Source organism: Dipodomys merriami, unplaced genomic scaffold, assembly GCF_024711535.1.
Source record: "Dipodomys merriami isolate MVZ:Mamm:240054 unplaced genomic scaffold, mDipMer1.0.p SCAF_2459, whole genome shotgun sequence".
NCBI lineage: Eukaryota > Metazoa > Chordata > Mammalia > Rodentia > Heteromyidae > Dipodomys > Dipodomys merriami.
In genome coordinates this window covers 2,058-11,735 of record NW_027203892.1, presented here as the reverse complement: position 1 = coordinate 11,735, position 9,678 = coordinate 2,058, and the positions used below count along the sequence as shown (strand labels likewise).

At 42.3% G+C, this 9,678-nt stretch overlaps 1 long non-coding RNA gene across 1 annotated transcript; it reads left to right on the top strand.

Annotated features, from left to right (window-relative positions):
• Positions 1–516: 516 nt before the first annotated feature.
• LOC138835989 (uncharacterized) lies at positions 517–8,395 on the top strand. The gene is made up of 3 exons (XR_011374844.1): positions 517–653; positions 1,528–1,657; positions 8,351–8,395. It is a non-coding gene; the product is annotated as an uncharacterized lncRNA (long non-coding RNA).
• The last annotated feature ends 1,283 nt before the right edge of the window (positions 8,396–9,678 follow it).

Below are 9,678 nucleotides of genomic sequence, written 5' to 3'. Positions count from 1 at the left end.
GATCTGAGGGTCAGGAGGCATCCTGGACTCTGCTTCTCCTACTGTGGGCTCTAGATGACTGGGTCGAACTTTTCTTGAGCACACTCGTTATACTGGTTAGGTTGGAGCATAAGTGCAAGTCTTCATTGGGAAAGAAGAGGGACCTGTCTCCATGTACCATGTCAGTGGTTTTCTGCCCCACTTTCCTCCATTTCAATGCAGTTTCTTCTGTGTTTGTTTTCGCTATAATCCTCCACTCATCAGTATCCCAACATCCATCATCCAGGAGGACCTGATTTCACACTTATTGGCTCACAGTGGTAAAAGATAAAACATATATTTGAAAGACCCTAATGCATACACCCTGAAGTCATTATTGCAACTTCCTCTGTTAGCCCAATTTTTCTCCTCAAGTAAACAGAGTGTTGTGAGTGCTGAGTTTTACATATGAGACCACTGTGAACATGTACAGCCTATTTTTGGAATCACAAAGTATATTAATTAAAATATTTCCTCTTCCTTTCAGTGAGAGCTGGAGAAACCTCTGAATGAGCAGGAGACCTAAGAGAATATGGAGGTATAGTGGTGCCTGTGGATGGTACAGGCCTCTGTGGACTTGGTCTGAGGATGGACCCTGCCTGGGATGACTACTTCTGGACATGAGTGGCGATTCAGTAAGATAGGATGTGACCCTCCACCACTGGGTTATTTGTGTTGGTTCATCCAGGGCCATTAGATTTTCACACAGAGGAAGTGCTGAGGGCTGATGCTGTCTTGGGTGACAAGTGTGTGATGGGAAGGACTTGGGCACAGCTGGATTTTGCTCTGTGGACACTGGGGTCAGGATGCTGAGCCTGCAGAGCTGACTGATGATATTTGTAGCAAGAGGAGGGCTGGGTCTCCTGGTGGACAAGTGCATTTCAGGATTATTTGGGGAGCTCCTCAAAGAATGTGGTGGGATTCTGATGATAGAAGCAGTGAGGCCTAAAGAGGGTAAAGGATAGGCACCTGGTGAATGACAGGGTTAACATTGATGCTGGAGGAGAACTGAGAGGCGGAAGGTCATGAAGGGAGCTGAGGAATCCTGAACTACTCATGGTCCAGTGTTCAGTGAAGAGGGTACGTGGGGAGGGAAGTAATGTTAAATTCCATGATGTTTCCATGCCTTATATTTTTTTCCTTTTGTTTCTTGGTTGTGTGTATGTGTTTGTGAGTGTGTGCTGGTACCAAGGCTTTATCTCAGTGCTTTTTTCCTTAATTCTCTTTCTGTTTCCTTTTCCCTCAATTTTCTCTTTCATCTTTCCCCACCTTTTCCCCTCTCTACCATCTCTCATTCCTCCTCTTCCTCTACCTCATACTGTCTCTTAGTCTACTTTTCCTTCCCCTCATCTTCCTCTTTTCTTACCTCACTTTTTCTTCCTGTTCTTAAATCTGTCTCTAACTCTGTCCATTTCTCTGTCTCAGTCTTTCTTTTTCTTTCTTTCAATTTGCATGTTCATGCCTGGTGATCTTCACTTGAGTCACACCTCCATGTCTGTATTTTTCTAGTTAATTGAAGATGGAGTCTTCTCAGACTGGCTGTAACTGCAATCCAGGTATCAGCTTCTAGGATAGTTAGGATTACAGAGCCTCCAGCATCAAGCAATGCACTTGACTTTGCTCATCTCTTGTGGCACAGGTTGGTGTCTCTGTTGTTATGAAAGGGATTTGTGTACTTATCTGTCACTGACACACAGCTTTGTCAGTGACACATTAAAAATGGGTGTGGAAGTTAGGTGGTGTTAGTCTGCTGTGCAGAATGGACAGGGAGAGGACATGTATAGTGTAAGTGTATCAACTATCAACACCCTTAGAATATCAGAACATGTGCACACTCAAGGACATGTGCACCCCCATTTCCTAGTGAAACAGCATGATTGAATAGCAGCTTCCTTCTATCTTTAGCAAGATGTCTCAGAAGCACACAAGCAGATGGCTGCTCAGGAATTCCTCTGGAAATCAGCCTCCTTCAAACCCAACCTGATGTGCACGTCGAGAGGGAATTAGGAAGGAAAATGTGCTCTTTTCTTCCTTCAAGTTCAGCTCTCAATGCAGAGCTAGATGTGTCAGAAATGATCTCCTCTTAGTGATGTAGAGACTTCCAGGAGACAAGGCCTTGCTGCCCCAATAAGTGCAGCTGAGGCTCAGAGTGAGGGAGTGGACTTCAATTCACATCTGTGGGTTTGGCTTATGAGGCTAGTGTCTTGTATTCCTAGTGCAGTAGAGAGTGTGCCTCATTGCCGCTGTGATTTCAGTGTTGGGTTGCATTGTGGAGATTGGGGAGAGGGGCAGTATGCCAAGCAGGAGGCAAGTCATTTTATGATTCCATGCCAGCCTTGTCTTAAGGGGCAAGATGAGTTTTCTGTCCAAAACTAAGGTCTACCTTTGACTTTTCAATGGATGGTCTGATGCACAGGCATGCTAGAACACCTTTATGGAACAGCTGCAGTTCATTTGGCTCAGCAGGTGAAGGAGACAGGACCAAAAGTTGGCCCAGAGAATGAGGCTACCACCGCTTAGCCAGAATATCACACAGACCATTATGAAGGCTTCTAGCCAGCAGGACTGGATCAGGGCTGGAGGAAAGACTTGGAAGAACTGAAGAGGGAGGAGCCAATGTGGGATGGAAAGGCTTCCCAGAGGAGGAGCAGGGGAGCTGGTGTGTGCATTCCATCTCCATGTGTGAGATTGAGGCACAAAAGGCTTCAGGCAAAGGATATGGAAACACAGGTGAGGAGACCATGAGGCAAGGGTGAGAAGGGCTGTGGAGGAGAATCTTGAGAAAGTAGTGGGAAAGAGCTTTGACCATGTGCAGCAAGATACTTGTCAAATAAGTGTGTGAGGGAATCAGTAGGCCTTCATTCAATGGATATTTACTGAGTGACCACAGGGTGAGAGACATCATGCTGAAGACTTACACAATGCTGGGAATAGCACAAAAGTATCTCTCCTTGTGAGTTTTAACTCAAGCATGGAGAATGACATTACCCAGATTTACAAAAGTAATAAACAGAATACATCAGAAGGAAGATGTAAGGAAGAAAGAGTGAGTAGGATGAGTAGTGGGAATACTGTGTGTTTGTATGCTTGTGTGTGTGTGCATGCATGTGCATAAGGTTGTATTTTTGAGCAGGGTATCATAAAGTAGACCTTTTTGGTGGGGGGGTGGGGATGGGACAGGATGTGGGAGTGAGCAGCTGGGTGTCTGGGGAAGAGCATTCTAGGCAGTAGAAATAGCAGCTACTTGAGAGAATGAGTTAGGAATGTCATTTGTGTCCAGGATTTGGAGATTAGCCAAAGTAAAAAAATGAAAGAATGAAAAGAAAGGAATGAAGAAAAGAAGGGAGAAAGGAAGCCTGGCATAGGTGGCTCCAACCTTTAATCCTAACTAGTCAGGAAGCTAAGTCCTGAACATCGTGGTTCTCAGCCAACTCAGGCAGGAAAGTTCATGAGACTCTTATCTCCAACAAGTTACTTAGAAAAAGCCAGAAATTGCCCTGTGGCTCAAATGGTATAGAGCATTAGTCTTGAGCACAAAGAGTCTCAGGGACAGTGCCCTGGTCCTGAATTCAAGCTCCAGGACTGGCAAAGAAAAAAGAAAGGGAAAAGAGAAGAGAGAAAGTAAAAAAGATTGGTGAAAAAAAAGTTTTAGAATCAAAGGAACTTTTCAGTCTGATCCAATCTGATCATACATTACTGTAGTTTTAAAGAGAAGTAGTGTTTGCCCAGAGTTTTGTAGTCAGTGACGATCAGCATTCAGGATTATAGAGTACACTTTTAACTTTTAATCCACTATTTTCTCTGAGAATATTTCTCAGTTTAATGCTTCCATTGGTCCCAAAATAGATGACATTATATATTGCTCTGCTTATGCATTATAGTTTTGTGCTCAGCTTTATTTATGTATTTTTTGTCGATCATGATCTCTGGGCCTGAGCGCTGTCCCTCAGCTCTTCAGCTCAAGGCTCTACCACTTGAGCTAAGGGCACCACTTCTGGTTTTCTGGTGATTTGTTGGAGATAAGAGTTTCACGGACTTTCCTACCCAGGCTGGCTTTGAATCACAATCCTCAGATCACAGCCTCCTAAGTACTAGGATTACAGGCGTGAGCCACCGGCGCCCGGCCTCAGTTTTATCTTTGAAGTGAACATTTAAATAGAAAAAAATCCTTTTCAAGTTGTTCTACCTTACTAAAGAATAAGTTTACCTTATTAAAGGATAAATTTAGTTAATGGAAGCCAATTTGGAAATAAGGAAGAACCGGTTGTTGAACAGGATAATGAAGAAACTTAGCTCCCAATTTGACCTCTAGGTTTTGGATACTTTTTATTGTATGGCAAAATTTTGATCTTGACTATTTTATTACTGTCTCCTTTGTAACCCCATTTGAAACTTGAAAATGATCTTTTGTAATACCAATCTCTTTCTATGAGAATATCTAGAACATAAAAGTTGGTCATTTTTCAAATTATTTTTTTAAGCTGGTCATTTTAAAAGAACCATAGTTGGAAAGCCTCCTTGCTTCATGAAATACCTCAATTCTGAAGATTACATTTTGAAAAGGTTTGGAATATTTAGATGGGTGCAAGTGGCTTATGTTTGTAATTCCAGCTACTATAATTGTGGCTACAAAGCCAGAAGTGGAGATATGGCTCAAATGGTAGAGCATTAGCCTTGAACAAAAAGGTTCGCAAGAATGGGGGTGGCTCTGAGTTCAAGTCCTAGAACTGGCAAACCAAAAAGTTCGTAAATTAAACTACTGGCAGTTTAAAAAGCCTTACATATTGTGAAGTGGCCAGTTTATTAGATTTATCAGATCTAACAATACATTGTCTTTCTGTGTCCTGGGAGTCTCCAAGAATTGTATTAATAACTCTTATGGAGTTAACAGAGCCTTTTGGAACCAGAAAAGCCTAGAGACAAGCTCTTCTTTTGGATACAGATTCCATGTTCTAATTAGAGCCAATGGGCTAGGATTTCTGTTCTCTTGGACAATGTTTAGGGTACTTCCAAGACAGATAGCTAAGCCTCACTCTACTTTATTCAGTGGCATTTATGCAATGTATTTCCTCATTACTAAATTTATGGAATGCATATATTATAATCTAATGTTTGTGTATACTCTCATCTTTATAAATTACAACTGATATTTGTAGGTTGGACACTCGTGGCTCACACATGTAATTCTAGCTACTCAGGAGGCTGAGAGCTAAGGATAGGTGTTCAAAGCCAGCCCATTCAGGAAAGTTCAGAAGACTCTTATTGCCAATAAGCTACTCAGAAAAAGCTGGAAGTTGCACTGTGGCTCAAGTGGTAGAGTGCTAGGCTTGAGCACAAAGAGGCTCAGGGACAGCACCAAGCCCAGAGTTTAAGCCCAGGGTTGGGGGAAAAAAAGCTAAAGGATAGTGTGTAGGCCATAAGTTCAAGCCCTGGTTACACACACACACACACACACACACACACACACACACACACACACACACACTCACACACACAAACACACACGAGGTTCCAGGTAGAGAAGGCTGTTTAAACTACACACACACACACACACACACACACACACACACACAAAAGAGGTCCCAGGTAGAGAAGGCTGTTTAAACTACACACACACACACACACAAGGTCCCAGGTAGAGAAGGCTGTTTAAACTAAGATTGACCACAGTATATGAAGAGCCATAAATGGAATACTTTGTTATTGCATATTTGTTTTTGTTTTCAAATAATTATTTAATTAGAAATATTCAGGCCAAGTGGGTAGCATGGAGAGCTGATACAGATATTTGGATATTACAAGATCCAATGCAGGTCTAAATTCGACCTGGATTTTTTAGACCGATTAACTGTCTACATTAATTTAATTTATTAAATAGTGTCGTGTTCTGCTTTGAAGTGTATAAGCACAACTACAAGAGTGTTTCTGCTGTATTCTGAGTAGATATTTTCACAAAGTGTAGTTTTTAATTTCTTTAACATTTGACAGTGTTTGTGGCAACCACTTTTCCAATAATAACTACAGTGAACACGTCTTTACTACTTTCCAGGCTGGGAACCACACAAACGAAAAGGTTATACTTTCAAAAAAAATAATACATTTTGACCTGATGTAAAGTTTTCCCTAGTCCTGTCTTATTCTACATACACCAAGCAATTATTCTCTAGCTCCCATCATCTAGGAATCCCACATTCAATGCAATACTGATCATATGATTGCTCAGGAACAATTAGATTAAAGGGATAGGGAAGGGCATGGAATGGTGTTGTTTTCTACTCTCCATTTCCTGGAGGTTGGTGGGTAAAGGCTAAAGATTTCAATCCCCCAATGTTTTTTTAATCACTTAGCTATCTAGGGTTTCTACTCTAAGCAATTGCACTAGCATAAATTCAGGTGTTGTTGAAATAAATTCATTATAAATAAAAAGACATTCATATCACTCAGGAAATTCTGAGATTTTTAGGAACTCTGTTCCAGGAATCAAGGACAAAGATCAAACATATTTCTTCTCATACTAATACATATCGCTCTGAGCACTAATTTTACCTATGACTCCATAAAAAGCATACTGTTGCTATACACATTTGATATCAGAAGCAGTAAGTGATTTGCGCATAACCATAAAATTCATAGGTAGTAAGATTTTTAATTTAATTAATCTACCTTTGAAAAAAAGTGTAAAAATCGCTCTCTCTCTCTCTCTCTCACTCTTTCTCTCAAATCTTCCCCCCTCCATGAGTGGCATGGCCCCTCCTGTTCCTTCACAAGGTATTCTTTTCCTCATCCTCTAGCCCACAGAGCAAACAGGAATGTTGCTCTGGCTGACATGTCCAGCAGTGGTATAACATATTCATTCAAAATCACTTCCAGCAGACATTTCTGTTTTCTACAAACAAATGAGTGAGTATTTGCAAGTTTGATTTTTGTCCCTCTACTTTGTCACAGAATGACAACTTCTTCATATCTGGTATGTCTAGATGGACTAAATGTGGTCTTTGAAAAGGTTTGGAGAACTTGAGAGAAGGCTTTTCATATCAAATCCACAGTGAATCTTCAGGGGATTCTGGTGGGCATATGTGGCTGTCACTCTAGTATTCCTTGGATGGCACCAGCACTACTGTCTTGGCCATGAAATATTGCACAGGCTGTCATCCAGGACTTCTAGTTTCACCCCAGTTGTCTAGGGCCAGCAGTTCTCACTGCACCTCAGTCTTTCTCTCTTTTTCTCTACCTTCCTTCCTTCCTTCCTTCCTTCCTTCCTTCCTTCCTTCCTTCCTTCCTTTCTTCCATCCCTCCTTCTCTTCCTCTCTTCCTCCCTTCTACCCCCTCCTCCTCTTCCCCCTCCTCCTCCTTTTTTTTTTTTTTGGTGCCAATCCTGGGTGCTCTCTCTGGGCTTCATTTTGCCCAAGGTTAGCACTCTACCACTTGAGCTACAGTTCCACTTCTGACTTTTTCCACATAGTTCATTAAAGTTAAGAATCTTAAGGACTCTCTTGCCCTGACTAGCGTGCAATTGTGATCCTCAAATCTTAGTCTCCCGAATAGCTAGGATCAAAGCCTGATTCACTAGTCCCAGCTCCATCCAGAGTTTAGTGTTGCACCCAGTGTAAGAAAAAGTCTTTTCTATACAAGTACAGTAGTTTGTTTCCTTTGTTAATCTTAGGAGAATTTTTTTGTTTTTGAAGGGTTTTGATTTTGCCTAGGTGGTTGGGTCTTGTTAATCATATTTTAGTTTTCCTGAGCACTTTAAGACATCCTGTTTAAAGCTCCTTGAAGTGTAATTACATCCTGCTAATTAGGCCACATACTTTTGCAGATTGTGAACCTGAACTCAGCCAATGTGAGCAGAGGGGCAGGGCTTGCTTGGTTAGCTCTGTGTGCTTGCTTGCCAGATGCCTGTCTATGACTTACCCTTTTGCAGAAGTAAACTTTGCTTTGCAGATTTCCTTTCTTTCCTATGCGACACTCTGACATCCAGAGCTATTTCTAACACTATTTTTCTGGGACTTCGAGTTGTTCTGCTGTCATCAAGGGCTTCTCATTGAACTCCAGTTATCTGGAGCTTCGTGGTATATTCCCTACCTCTTGCATCAGACAGGCATCATCCATCAACGGGGATCTCATGGTTGCACCTGCCAACATCGGGCTTGTTGTTGCAACTGCCATCCTCTAGGGCTTCTCACTGCACCCTAGTCATCCGGGTCTTTGTGATGCATCCACCATCATCCGGGGCTTCTCCTTGTACCCACCACCATCAGGTGGTGTATCTTATGATGCCCGGGTTTTGTGGTGTATCTGCCATCATCAGGGATTTCTTTTCTGCCACCATCAGGGCCTCACGTGGCACCTGACATCATCTGGGACTTGGCTGACCTTCCAGGACTGTTAAGACCTTCATCTGCCCTTGTTATGGGCTGAAATCTTCTTCTCTGGGACAAGGAGAACACCCCAGGCAATGCATCAGCGAGCTCCCAACCCAAGAATGCCGGTGAGTTTTCTAGGTCATCCGCCTTCTCTGTCCTCCATCTCCGGAAGGCCTCTGCTGTTCTTCTCACCTTGCCAGCCCTCGGCAGCCCATGGACGCCATGTTGTCAGCAGTCTGGTGGGGCCCTCCCCTGGGCTAGGCAAGGAATAGAGGGCTCCAGGATAGAGGTTGAGGTCTGTCCCTGTGTCTCCAGTCACCCTACAAAGGCCTGTCCATGGGTTATCCTGTGGAGGGCCTGACCAAGGATCCCTGGGGAGCTCTGCTGAATGCTTGTCCTTAGTCACTCTGCTGTGGCCTTTCCCAGGGTCCATAGCTCACATCCCAGGATCGCTGGTTCACGGCTGCAGGCCTTTGTTCCTGTTCCTGTATTTATCCTGCATTCCCAGGCTTATCCAGAGGCCAGAGAAACCTGCTGCCAAGGGCCCCTTGGGAGCAGGTCTGGCACAGTCCCTCTGTCCTGATCCATCTCACCCTGCTCTTCCTTGGTACATAAAGAAGCTATTGACTTTTTGAGTGCTGGTGTTATATCCTGCTATGGTTGCCAAAAATAGTTATAAGATGTGGGGGAATATTGGTGGAATATTTATGGCCTTTTAAATATAGGCTATTACTTGCTAATAGAGATAATTTGAGTTCTTCATTTCCTATTTGAGTTATTTTTTTTTTAATTTCTCTTGTTTTATTGCTTCATCTAGGAATTCCAACACTGTATTGAATAAGAGTACTTAGAGAAGTTGCCTTTTCTCATCTGATTTTTAGGGGAAATGATTTGTTTTCCTCATTTAGTATGATCTTGGCTTCAGCTTTGTTGTATTTAGCTTTTGTTAAGGTAATTTCTTTTTGTGTTATTTCAGATGTGCTTTACACAGAATAAGCCTCAATTGCTTTCTATTCCCTGGCTTTCTCAATCTCCTAGTGATGAACAGCTTTCATTGAAGTTCTTTATGTCGTTATTATAAACAGTTGTACTTTTTCCATCTTTTCATTTTCTTATGAAAAATTATACTAAGCAAAGTAACAAACTAACCCAAAGTTAACAGGTTGCATGTGGTAATTAGAATGTGCCTATAAATCTACAAGTAATCCCAATGCATAGTAAAAGACTGGTAATTGCACTTGGACATTCACAAAGGAGGATATTATTAGGAGAGGATTGCAAAAGCTCAATGGCTATG